Source organism: Bubalus bubalis, chromosome 17, assembly GCF_019923935.1.
Source record: "Bubalus bubalis isolate 160015118507 breed Murrah chromosome 17, NDDB_SH_1, whole genome shotgun sequence".
In the NCBI taxonomy this organism is placed as follows: domain Eukaryota; kingdom Metazoa; phylum Chordata; class Mammalia; order Artiodactyla; family Bovidae; genus Bubalus; species Bubalus bubalis.
The window spans coordinates 28,299,758-28,312,008 of record NC_059173.1 but is presented as its reverse complement, the minus strand read 5'-3'; the positions used below and the strand labels follow the sequence as shown (position 1 = coordinate 28,312,008).

The window sequence follows — 12,251 nt, the reverse complement described above, 5'->3', positions numbered from 1 at the left end:
CTTCTTCTCTTCTCCTATAGCACACTGGACATCTTCTGGCCTGGGAGGCTCATCTTCCAGTGTCATAGCTTTTTGCTTTTCATACTGTCCATGGGGTTCTCAAGGCAAGATACTGGAGTGGGTTGTCATTTCCTCCTCTGGTGTACCACGTTTTATCAGAACTCTTCACTATGACTCATCCATTTTGAGTGGGCCTGCACAGCATGGCTCATAGCTTCACTGCAAGCCCCTTCAGCATAACAAGGCTGTAATCCATGAAGGGGACCAATCCTTTTATCACTTCCCAAACCTTTTCATGGGCTTCAAAATCACTGCAGATGGTGACTGCAGCCATGAAATTAAAGGATGCTTGCTCCTTGGAAGAAAAACTATGGCAAACCTAGATAGCATATTAAAAGCAGAGACATTACTTTGCCAACAAAAGTCCATATAGTCAGAGCTATGGTTTTTCCAGTAGTTATGTACAGATGTGAGAACTGAACAATAAAAAAAAGGCTGAGTGCCAAAGAATTGATCCCTTCAAACTGTAGCGCTGGAGAAGACTCTCAAGAGTCCCTTGGACAGCAAGGATATCAAACCAGTCAATCCTAAAGGAAATCAATCCTGAATATTCATTGGAAGTGTAGTAGCCACATGTTCCGGGAAACAAACTCACTCAGAAGGACAGTGCAGATAGTGGAGTGCAGTTTATTACACCCGCGGGCCCAAGGCAGAGTCTCCTCTTAGCCAAGGACCCTGACCAGTTTTTGTGAAAACCTTATATATCCTAAGTGTATGTGCTCAAACCCACCTCCTCAATCAAAGTTAACCCATTATTCATGTGCGATAAGCCCAGATAGTTAAACAGTGGACATTTATCAATAGGCCTGTGGTCATACCCTGATAAGCATAAAGGGATTTATGACTTTGTTCTGTTACAGAGATAATTAGCATATTCTTTTAGGGGACGGAGATTCTAGGTACAAGTCCTGAGGCTCCTTCATCCAGGGGGTCTGGTTTTCCATTGGTATGTCGTTTCCATAGATACTAAGCATATAGCTCAAAGTCCACAGTCCAGCCCAAGATAGAGTCCTGCTTTCAAGATGGAACCTGTTCTGTCTGTTTCCTCCTTCAGAAGGACTGATGCTGAAGCTGAAGTTCCAATACTTTGGCCACCTGATGGGAAGTGCCAACTCATTGGAAAAGACCCTGGTGCTGGGAAAGATAGAAGGCAAGAGGAGAAGGGGACGACAGAGGATGAGATGGTTGGATGGCATCACAGACTCAATGGACATGAGCTTGAGCAAACTCCAGGAAATGGTGAAGAAAAGGGAAGCCTGGCGTGCTGCAGTCCATGGGATCGCAAAGAGTTGGACATGACTGAGCAACTGAACAACAACAAACCTTCCCTATTTATCTTAAGAGGCTTGTAAATATTAAACAAAGGGGAAGCAAAGTCATCCTAGGGGGAACTTGCTTGTGCCTTTGAGATGCAAATGTCCCACCTGGCCTTCTCAGGAACTCCTACCTCTGCCATCTTTTTAAAATGCAAATTTTGAAAAGAGGGTGAAGTAATTTAGAAATTGACTCATCAAAGTTAAATAGAAATCCTAAGTATATATTTATCTATCTAGACAAGTGAGTTTTATTTTTTCTATCTGCCAGAAACCTAATTTTAATCCAACTTCTTTTGTAAACTGATGGGTTTTACATTGCTATACCTGACTATAAGGCTGAAATTTTAAAACAAGAACTATGAGGTCTGTTTGTGTGTTTATATATGTCCTTGTCTTTGGATAACATTGCTCAAGTTAATTTGTAAATTAGCTCTATTTAATTGACCTAAAGAAAAGTAAGCATTTATAAAGCAGACAATTCTAACAAGAGAAATTAAGCTAAATGAATTATAGGCTCACATAAACTGGGAAACGTATATTATTAAATTAATACATGGTATTAATGTTCAAGTTTGTTGATCTAATTAATAAAGACATGTCTTCAGAGTTATCAACATTAAGTATAATACTTTTACTGCACCTAGGTTTAATAAAAATTAAACGAAATCTTATTATATCTTTTGCAAATTTGTCAAAGAGAAAAATAACCTGATATGGTGAAACTTTAAAGTAAAAGTGAACAAAATACGAGCTTTTAGGTAAATTCCATAGGAATAATTGTGTTCTCAAAAAATCTAAAATAGTCTCTCCAGATTTTATTAACTATTACTTGCCTCTTGGTTTTCACTAAAAATTAAGGTTTTTAAGAGTTGGGGATTCTGATTTAAATATGTAATTAAAGCTACTAAAAATAATAAAACATTTCACTATACAGTAGGAAAATGGGATATGTTTTGGGTAAAAAAGGAATTTTATACATAGTCAGGCTAAGATTAGATTACACTCAACTTGGTAAATAGATTTTGTTATTAAAAGTAGACGGATGCAGGACCAGACTTGGTCCCTGTTTGCTAAGAGAACAAGTTTCCTTAGAACGCTGTGTCTGATAACAGACTGTTTTAACTATATTGCCTTTAACTGATTTATATTTGTTCTTACTCTATATGACCAAATTTTTTAAAAAAATGTTTTTATATTTCTTACAAACTGCTATCAAATTATAATTAAAGATATGTTGGGGAAGAGTGTAATTTCCTCAGTTCTGTCTGCCACAGCAAAGATTTGAAACAGCGGGCCGGTGTCATAGCTCAGTTACAGTTCAGAGTTTTATTTGGCAAGCAAGGAAAGTACACCCCTGAGGCATGAAGGCAGACTGACCCCATAGGAGTGGCCCCAATCCATCTTGGCTTCCTCCTTTTATGTTTGTCTCTTCCCCCTTGAGCTTGCCCTATGAAAATCGGGCTAGCCAAGAAGGGGGTGTGTTTGTTTCACCTGAAGTTCTCATGCCAGTCCACAAATTTTCTTTTGTTCCACTTTCACAGGTTTTTCAGTTTGTCTTTTTTTATTTTTTTTTTCTTTCTACCAAAAAACTAAATATGATTTATTTTGTACTTAACACTTTAGCATTTATGTATTTGACATATAACATATAACATGTCATTTCCATTTTGTTGATATGATATCACCATCTTTTTAGAATTATTACTTTAATTCCCAGACACTCTTCAAATAAGAAATCATTCCTCCAACAAACTACAATCAGAGTATCTCTAATGACTTGGCGGTCCGTGGAAATTAAAGACAACGTGAGGTAAATATAGACAAAGTCAGAATCAATCACAAATTCTAGTAAAGAGGTTTCATAATATAGAAACAAAGAAGGTACACTTCTATAGAAGCTAAATGTTCATTCATCCCTTACTATGGGCCAGGCTGGGGGATGCAAAGATCTATAAGGCACAAGACCCTCAGTCCTGTAGTGAAGCCTGCCCACGAATCACAGCACAATCTGGAGACAGCAGGGGTGGTCTTGTTGATGTACCAGTGGAGCCTGGTGCAGACTGTGATATCAGGAAAGAGGAGAGATTCTCCCTAAGAGGACTTAGGGGACCTGGAAAGAAATGTAAGGGAAAGAAATCCAGTTTCTCTAAGTCTTGATTTATAAACAACAACAACAACAACACACTTTTCTGAGAATGGAGATGTGGCCCGGGAAACGGTACCTATGAAATGTACTCAGATTAGCTTTCAAACACAAAGACGCTCATTGGTTGAGAAGCAGAACATAACTTATGCTAAAGAATAAATATTTTTTTAAAAAAAATCTGAGTGAAGCCCTAAGGGAGGCACTAAGATTATGGAGGAAAATTCTACAATTATATGGCTTCCATAATCAACTCTCTAGAGAAGGTAAGGAAAACTTCTAGGAGCAAGTTTAGAAAAGATCATTGGACGATTGCGATTCGTCTTCTCTGGCATGAGAAAACAATCGCCCTGGTAACGCAGATAATATGAACAACAGCACAACTAAAATCAGGTAGCCAAAGACATTCCCATAATTCAAATGCTACAGTCTGTCCCAAGCGCACACGTCCCGTTCTTGTCCATTCAGGCTACCGTGATTGTCCAGTCGCTCTCTTCTCTTCCGTACTGATTATCAATCAGTTTTTCTAAGATGCGGCTTGCAAGCTTAGGACCATTCCTCCATAGTTGGAATGTGTATAGTCTCATCCTTGTGCAGTATAGTCGAAACAGGGCAAACAACACAGGCGGTGCCTGAACCAAACATCTCCCTCACCCGGTTCTCCTCCACAGCTGTGGTCAAGTCATCCATGGTGAGGTATCTCTCTGATACCTTAAATTCACCTCACTTGTGTGCCAAGTCCAGGATGCTCTGCCTCGTCACTCCTGGAAGAATGATGCCATCTAGCGGAGGAGTTGCCAGTTCTTCTTCTCCATCTTCATTTATCCAATAAAGAAAAAGATTCATAGTTCCAACTTCAGTTATTTGATTATCTTCTCCATAGAGCCACAGAACCTGCTGACATGCATTTTCCACTGCTTCACACTGGGCAAAAAGAGATGAGCCATAATTCCCTCCCATCTTGCAGTCTCCGGTCCCACCTTTCCAGGCTCTTACATACTTCGGGTTGGCCTACAGGGACACAGGATTAAAGCTTCCAGTGGAAAAATAAGGTCCCACTGGGCTCAAGATTACAAAGAGCAGGGCTTTAGTCAGCTTCTTGATTCCCAGAGAAGACTCAGTTCCAATGAACGTAGGACGGATATATAGACTCGCAGATGTTGAGTAGGGGACCCATTCCTCATCCAATTTCACAAGCTGCTGAATACACTCTAAAAGCTCTTTCTTGTCAAACGCCGGCAAAGTTGCCCTCATAGCAGATCGGTACATCCTATCTATGTTGAGGTTTGGCCAAAACGGACGAATTTTATTATCTACTCCCCGAAATGCCTTCAACCCTTCAAATAATTCCACAGCATAGTGGAAAGCCGATGAACCCGCATGCAGTGAGAGGTTTTGAAGAGGTTTGATGCGTGGTTTCTCCCATCCAAGCTCCAAAGACCACTCCACTGTTAACATGTGATCTGTAAAAACCGTTCCAAAAACGGGAGTACTGGAATCTGGTTTTTCCTTTAAAACGGTGGCTCGTGTGATTATTAGATCTTCAGCCTTGAAAGTCTCCACCGCCTCTTTGGATCCGCCTTCTCCGGTACTTTCTGCGGAGCATGGATTATTGCAGTCCTGAGGGACGAGGGCTGCGGCGGCGGGGGGCGGGCTGGCCATGGGGAGCCTTCCGGGGCGCGCGGCAGCGGAGAGCGGAGGCGACAGGCTGCGCCCGGCTCCACAAGCTCAGTTTGTCTTTTAGTCACCACCATTTTGGACTCATTTTTCCTATACTAACTACCTGACAGTTCTTTTGACTTCAGCTAGCTTTGGGATGCTTCAGAGAGCTCCTGAGGCATCTCAGGGGGATAAAAAAAAAAAAAAAAAAATATATATATATATATATATATATATATAATTGACTATAATTTCTTGGTATGTTAAGTTGCACAGAAAGCATTGTCAAATGAATGATAAGCCTCCTCAGATTATACAATATGAATAAATGTTATTAATATACATACTAGAAATTGTTTAAAGTTCCTGAAATTTGTATATGTCCTGGTATAATGTTATAATTTTAGTTATCTTAAAATTTTGCATGTCACAACTTGGATAAGCTTCTTTGCCAAGAAGAATTGTAATCAGATCTTAACCTTTGCCTTTTTAAGACTTTTATCATCCATAGGCAGCTAAGCTGATGCTTTGCAAAACTGCCGTATCTTCAAAAAGAGTCACAGAGGACTTCATTGCCTGTCCAGTAAATAAGAATCCGCTTACTAATGCAGGGTCATAGGTTTGATTCCTGGTTCAAGAAGATTCCACATGAGGTGGACCAACTAAGCCCATGTGCCCCAACTACTCAGCCCACACACCTAGAACCTGTGCTCTGCAACAAGCGAAGCCACCAGAACCAGAGAAAGCACAGCAATTAAAACCCAGTGCAGCCAAAACTAAATAAATAAGCAAATAAATTTTTAAAAAAGAAGAGTCATTGAAAGGATGTTTCTGATAACTTTTAAATCATACTGCTAACCTAGGCAAGATATTTTAAAAGTCTAATGGAAACTCTGATTTCATAACACTGTCCAAAAAAAAAAACTAATTATATAGGACTAAGTAAGCTGATAAATATAGTTGAATTTTTTTTTCCTAAAATATTACTGGTTTTTAATCTGTGCTTATCAAGACTTGTTGACAAAACTCAGCTTCTGTTCACTGGTGCGAATAGAAACAAGAGAGAGTTTAGGGTGAAGTAGAAAAACGTAGCTTTTATTGCTTTGAGCCAGGCAAAGGGGGCCACAACAGGCTAATGACCTCAAGACTGTGTCTTGGAGGGGCTAGTGAGGAGTTTTATAGTGTTCACAGAGCAGGGCATAAGCAACCCATGTTCAATTTTCAGATTGGTTGGCATCAAGGTAAAGTTTGAAGCATCATCAACCTTCAGGTTTCAACCTGTCTAGGTTTACAGTGTTGCAGTCAGGAGAGAGTCTGCTTCCTGTAAAAACAACTTGGGCATGTGTGTCAGGCCTTTATCTGTATCTTTTAGGGAACTTGGAGTCCAGTCATTCTTCTATGTGGTGGAATTATAGTCTAAATTGTTACCAGTTCCACACCTCAACAGCTGTTCTTTGTTTCCACATCTTCACATTCCCCACTTGTTAACTCTTGAATTAGCCTTAACCTCAAAAAACAAGAAAACGGGGCTTATACATGGTTTCACTCCTCCCGGACAGGGAAGACTGCTGCCCTGCCCTGCCTGCCTTCTACCACTGTGGTAGGGTGTCGCTCCAGGGCTTCACTTCACATATGTAAGATCCCCCATCCATTAAACCACTGATGTCTCTGTGGCCATCTCTGACTCCAGGCTTTTTCTCTTGTCTTGAGGTTGGGCAAGCACAGGGCACACAGGCCTGCAGGTGCAGCCCAACAATTTGTTTACCAAACATTTGCTTTTCCATCTGCATGTGAATTGCCTTCCTCCCCTTTGAGGTCCCAAACCACCATCCCCCACACCTCCTCTTTTGTCTGTAGCTGAAGGTCATGTTTAACGGGAAGGTCTGAGCCGCCCCTGTCGCTGCCACTGCTGCACCTGCTGCTGGAGATCAGGAGACTTGTGTTCGTGCATGTGTTTCATCAAGTACGTTTCCAACACATAGGGTGCAGATAGTGCACCTTGGGCTACTTCACTGTGTGTGTGGACGGGTGCCCCTCCAGTGAGGGTGCGACTGTGTACACCTGGTGACAGTTGTGGCACCTGGGGGCTTCATCTCTACAGGATGGAGTTGTGTGAGGCTTTCTCACAGCCTGGGTGTGCGCATTTGTACGGCTTGTCCCTGGTGTGGGTTTGGGTATGCTGCTGGAGGTGAGAGCGCTGGCAGAAGGATTGCCCACTGAAATTACAACTGTAGGGCTTAGCACCTGAGTGGCTACAGGTGTGCTGGGCTGGGTGGGAGCTATTGGCAAAGGTCTTGGGACAGGGTGGGCACTTGTGGGGTTTGGCCCCAGTGAGTGACTTGGAGTGGATCTGCATCTCTGACCTGAGTAGAAAGTCAGAGAGCACATCCAGCACCTGAAGGTCTGCTGTCTTTCTGATGACCATCCTCATCCTTAGGGGAAAGGACATACGGGTCATTCATCTTAGGCAGCCCTGATTCCAGCGCCTGGTTCTTCTTTCAGCCCCAGAGGCAGCCACAGTGCCAGCTCCACCACCACCTCCTTCCTCTGCTGGGGTCAACGCTACCTTCTTAGCAATGTCAGGGACTACCTGCAGGGCTTGTGAGCTGGGGGAAGAGCTAAGACAGTCATGAGAGCTAAATGGGGAAGGTCTGAGCCGACGAGGCTGTGGTCACAAGGGAGCCTGAGAGGGATGTGATAAGCAAACCAGGATGCTTGATTGACTCACTTCTCTTTTCCACCTCTGAGAACAGGAGACTCCAGGGGTCATCAGATCTGTTGATGGCACAGGGAACACCATAATGTTGTGTAATGGACACTTGGCTGGTCTGACTTGGATTCTGTGTGCATGCTGATGTCCAAGAGCAGGGACACCAAGGCAGACACTGTCAGCAAGGTGGGGTAAGGGGGCAGAGCCAGCCCACAAGCCTTCTCTGGCAACAGCTGATCCTTCATCTTGTTAATGAAAATCACGTTCTCAGTCTGTCCTGAGGCCCATGCCAGGCCCCAGGCTTCACAGCTGCCACAGCAGCAGTAGCCAGTCACCAAACTAACAGTCCCCTGGGGCAGTCTTGAAAGGTGGGGATGTGGGGACAGCAGCCCCAACCCTCCATCCCAGTGTCCCTTTGACCTAAACCCCTATAAGACAGTGGAGCATCATAAGGACATCTGCCTCGCTGTCACCTGCAGCCCCACCCAGGTGGCGCACCTGGCGAGCTTATAGAGACCTGTGCTGCTGTCCACTGGGAAGAAGGGGAGGAAGTCCTGGTCCCTTCTTTCCCCAACTCCTCTAAGTGGGAAAAGTCTTCTTCTTCTAGACAGACCATGGCTCCATCTCCCTGGGCCGCAGGCACAGCCTTGGTTGACAGGATACCATCCTTCTTCCCAACTCCTCTTTGGAAGGAACATCAGCCCTCCTGATGGGCAGAGTTCTGAGCTGGTGGTGTAATCGAGGAGCCTCCCCACCTAAGCAAAGGTTTTAAAATTGGAGGCTGGTGCTCAGGGAAGGTGTTCGCTAATGACCTCACAGAGACATTTCCAGCATGGGCACTAGCTCTCTCCTTACCCTCATAAAGCTCCAAACTCAGGCTGAGAAAGGACTAAAGGCTGGTCCTCCCAGATGTCAGATAAGAGGGACCCCTAAATGCAAGCAGCCTCCTGTTCTATTCTTGCTGGCAAAAGAATAGAGGTTCCTCCAGTACCCCCATCCCTGGGAGCCGTTGTCCTCCTCTCATGATCTCACTTAACTTCCTACCTAATGCTGGAAGGAGATAGGGAGTCAGATGCCCTTTATCTGTAAAGGGGCAAGGCCTTAGACGTGATTGCCAAGGGGAAGGAGATCCCCAAAGTGGTCAAGGGGGCTTAGAAGTGTGGGTTATGGTTTTCCTTGGAGCTTCTCCCCTTCTCTGCCAGCTGAGGCCCTGTACTCTATCTCCCCATTCCCAGTCCAAGGAGCTGTGGGTTCTTTGTGAAACCACACAAGAGGGGCTGAAGAAAAGGGGGCGTTTAGGGGAAATGCGATGACTGGACTTACCTTCCTAAGACCCATAGTCAGTTTCCAGACACAGATTTATATATAAAAATTCATATATGTATATATACCCATTCATATGGCTATCTTTGTTGTAACCATTTCTGTGTTTATAAATGCATTATCTCTGAAAAAAAGAAAAGGTGAGGTTTTAGAGTATTTTGGAGAGTTACACAGTTTTCTTGGGTCTCTCCCAAGTATATCTGTTATTAAACCTTTATGTGACCTTCTCCTGTTAATCTGTTTTCATATCAACTTAAATCTAAGACCAGCCAGAAGAGGTGGAGGGAAATTCCTTCCTCCACATCAGCCAAACTTCCAAACTCTTCCTTAGCTCTCTGATCTACAACTTCTTCTCCCACCACCAGAATCCCTGTGTCTCCCTCGCCTCGGCTGCAGTCCCCCTTTAATCTCTGTTCTCAGAAGCAACCTTCCATGAAACCATGTCCCCTAAAACTGAGCTCCCGTGCCAAGTTCATGATTAACCTCTCTATCCAAAACTTCACCCACTTTCTTGTCCCCTCTGACCTCAACCCTGTGCCCACTGAACACTCACCCCAGGGTCAGATGACTCGTAGTGCTGTTGCGGGTTTCATCATTAACATACAGAGTCAGGCTGTTTCTCCAGCGCAAGGTGAGCTCACCTACACCCGAGCCGTGGACCACTTGGCCAGAGGATTGCCAACCCAGAGATATTCTGACCTTCAAAACTATGATTAAGAAATATCACAAGATAACAATTAACTCCAACCTCTTCATCTCTCTGCTAGCTGTTTTGCCTCTGATGACACAGAAACCGGGGAAACACACAAACATTAAAAATGGCCATTATGAGGGCTGTTTCCTCTAAGACCATCTGGGTCTGCTTTCCCTTCCTGCGTGCATTCTCTCTCGTTCCTAACTAGGAACTACACATGTCTGCTCTTTGGAACTCAGGAAAGGCCAAGGAGAATAAACCTTTCTCTACAAACAAGAAATGGGGGACATAGAGGGTCTTTTGTACCTGGGAGGGCCCTGCAGAGTCCTGTTTGGTTTCAACCTCCCCTCCCTTTTTCTTTGATCTTTCTCAGTCCTGAGGGGAGCACAGATGGGACAAGAAAAGGAAGAAGAAAGGATAGAAAGCAGGGTCATAAACTCAGCAGGGGAACTCAGTTTAAGGGGACTTGATTCAGAAGCTTGATTTAATCACATCGTCTTCCTACCATGAGTCCAGGGCTAAGCCAGGGGCAGGAGGGACAGCAGAATATTGCTTTCTCCCCAAAACTATCAACTTTCTGGAGACTCGTAGATACATGATTCCCAGAGAACAGATACTACAGGAAGGAGGCAGACGACTACATTGTGATTTGAATATCAGAGCTAGGAAACTCAGAAAAGAGAGTGGTCAGGATTAACAGGAGCAGTCAGGAAAGGCTTCAACACACAGTGGGAACCCTGACAAAGGACCTCACCCAGGTGCCCGAAGTTAACATCAACAGTGATAAGTGTCTTGAGGGCCTGCTCCCTTGACATAAAGTGGTGAGGAAGCTCTTGACCTCTGTGATCTGTTTCCACAAAACCCATGACCCGTCTAATCATGAGAGAAACTCCAAGTAAATCCCAGTATGGGACAGCCTCAAAGGACCTGCCCAGTCCTCCTCCACAGGGTCATGGGCATTGAAACAAAGGGAGTCTCGAAAACTGTACAAGCCCAGAGAAGCCTGAACAGACACGATGACCACATGTCATGTGGCGCCCTGGATGGGATCCTGGAACATAAAAAGGCAGAAGGAAGGGAACTTGAATAAAATATGGATTGCAGTTCAAAATAATGTATCAGTATGTGCTCATCAACTGTGACAATTCTGTAGAAAACCAGAAAGAGAAGAAAAATTAAAGTCAAATAAGAGAAATCCACTGCTTCAAATAAGAGAAATCCACTGCTTCAAATTGGAAACCTAGACGATAATGATGATTTACTCATAAAAACGATGGTTTCCTGGTAAACACACACATTAACAAAGTAGACCTAAAAAAAGGACAATGTAAACAGACCACAGGAGTGAAGCGACTGAGCACACGTGCACACACAGATCGGTTAGTACAGAAAGCTTGTGATGGTGCTTAGAAATCTTCCACTGGAAAAGACCCCGGACCATGTGGGTTCACAGTTAATAGCTGAGTGTTAAGTGACCTTGAACAAATTCTGATTGTAATAACAAAACTTGATATGCTTACGCATTTCACTTAGTGTAGGATGTCCATGTTTACAAAAGAGACTCACTTTATGTAGTATTACAAATATACTGCCTATTAAACTGTGACTTTCACAACAATAAGGAAAAGTTGTTAATGAGTTTACTTCCATTAAAACCAGAAAAAAAATTTAATATATTCTCATTTTGGTGTAAAAACCACATTTAAACTTAAATAATATAGTGAGTTTTAACACACACTTTTCAGTGTGTCGATTTTTTCCAACAGCATCAACATAAGAATACTCTTTCGAGCAAGAACACAGGGGCACTGGCTGTGGGACTGGCCTGTCCCTGTGTGCACGCACAGCTCTGTAGGAGGACCCCTGTGACGGCTTCTGTAAGAAGCACCACTCTGCGCCCTGAGGAAGAACACCTTAACCAGGGATGCTTTTGTAAAATACTGTTGACCCTTGAAAACATAGATTGGAACTGCTCGGATCTACTCGCATGTGGATTTTTCCAATAGAAAATAGTGCAGAACTACACAATGCTGGGAAAGATTGAGGGCAGGAGGAGAAGGGGATGACAGAGGATGAGATGGTTGGATGACATCACCGACTTAATGGACATAGGTTTGGGTGGACGCCGAGAGTTGGTGATGGACAGGGAAGCCTGACGTGCTGCAGTTCATGGGGTAGCAAAGAGTCAGACACGACTGAGCGACTGACCTGATACTCATACACAATGCAAGTTGGTTGGATCTGCCAAGGCGAAACCAGGAGCAGGAGGGTGACCATAAGTCATTACTCCCTTACGACCACAGAGGGTGGTTGCCCAATCCCCAGACTCAAGGGTTGCCTGTGGTC

The 12,251-nt window shown here is 43.7% G+C and overlaps 2 pseudogenes; both read right to left on the bottom strand.

Annotated features, from left to right (window-relative positions):
* Nucleotides 1-3,694: 3,694 nt before the first annotated feature.
* On the bottom strand, nucleotides 3,695-5,240 carry LOC102395956 (annotated as a pseudogene).
* Nucleotides 5,241-7,048: 1,808 nt separating this feature from the next.
* LOC102407218 lies at nucleotides 7,049-10,771 on the bottom strand (annotated as a pseudogene).
* Between the last annotated feature and the right edge of the window lie 1,480 nt (nucleotides 10,772-12,251).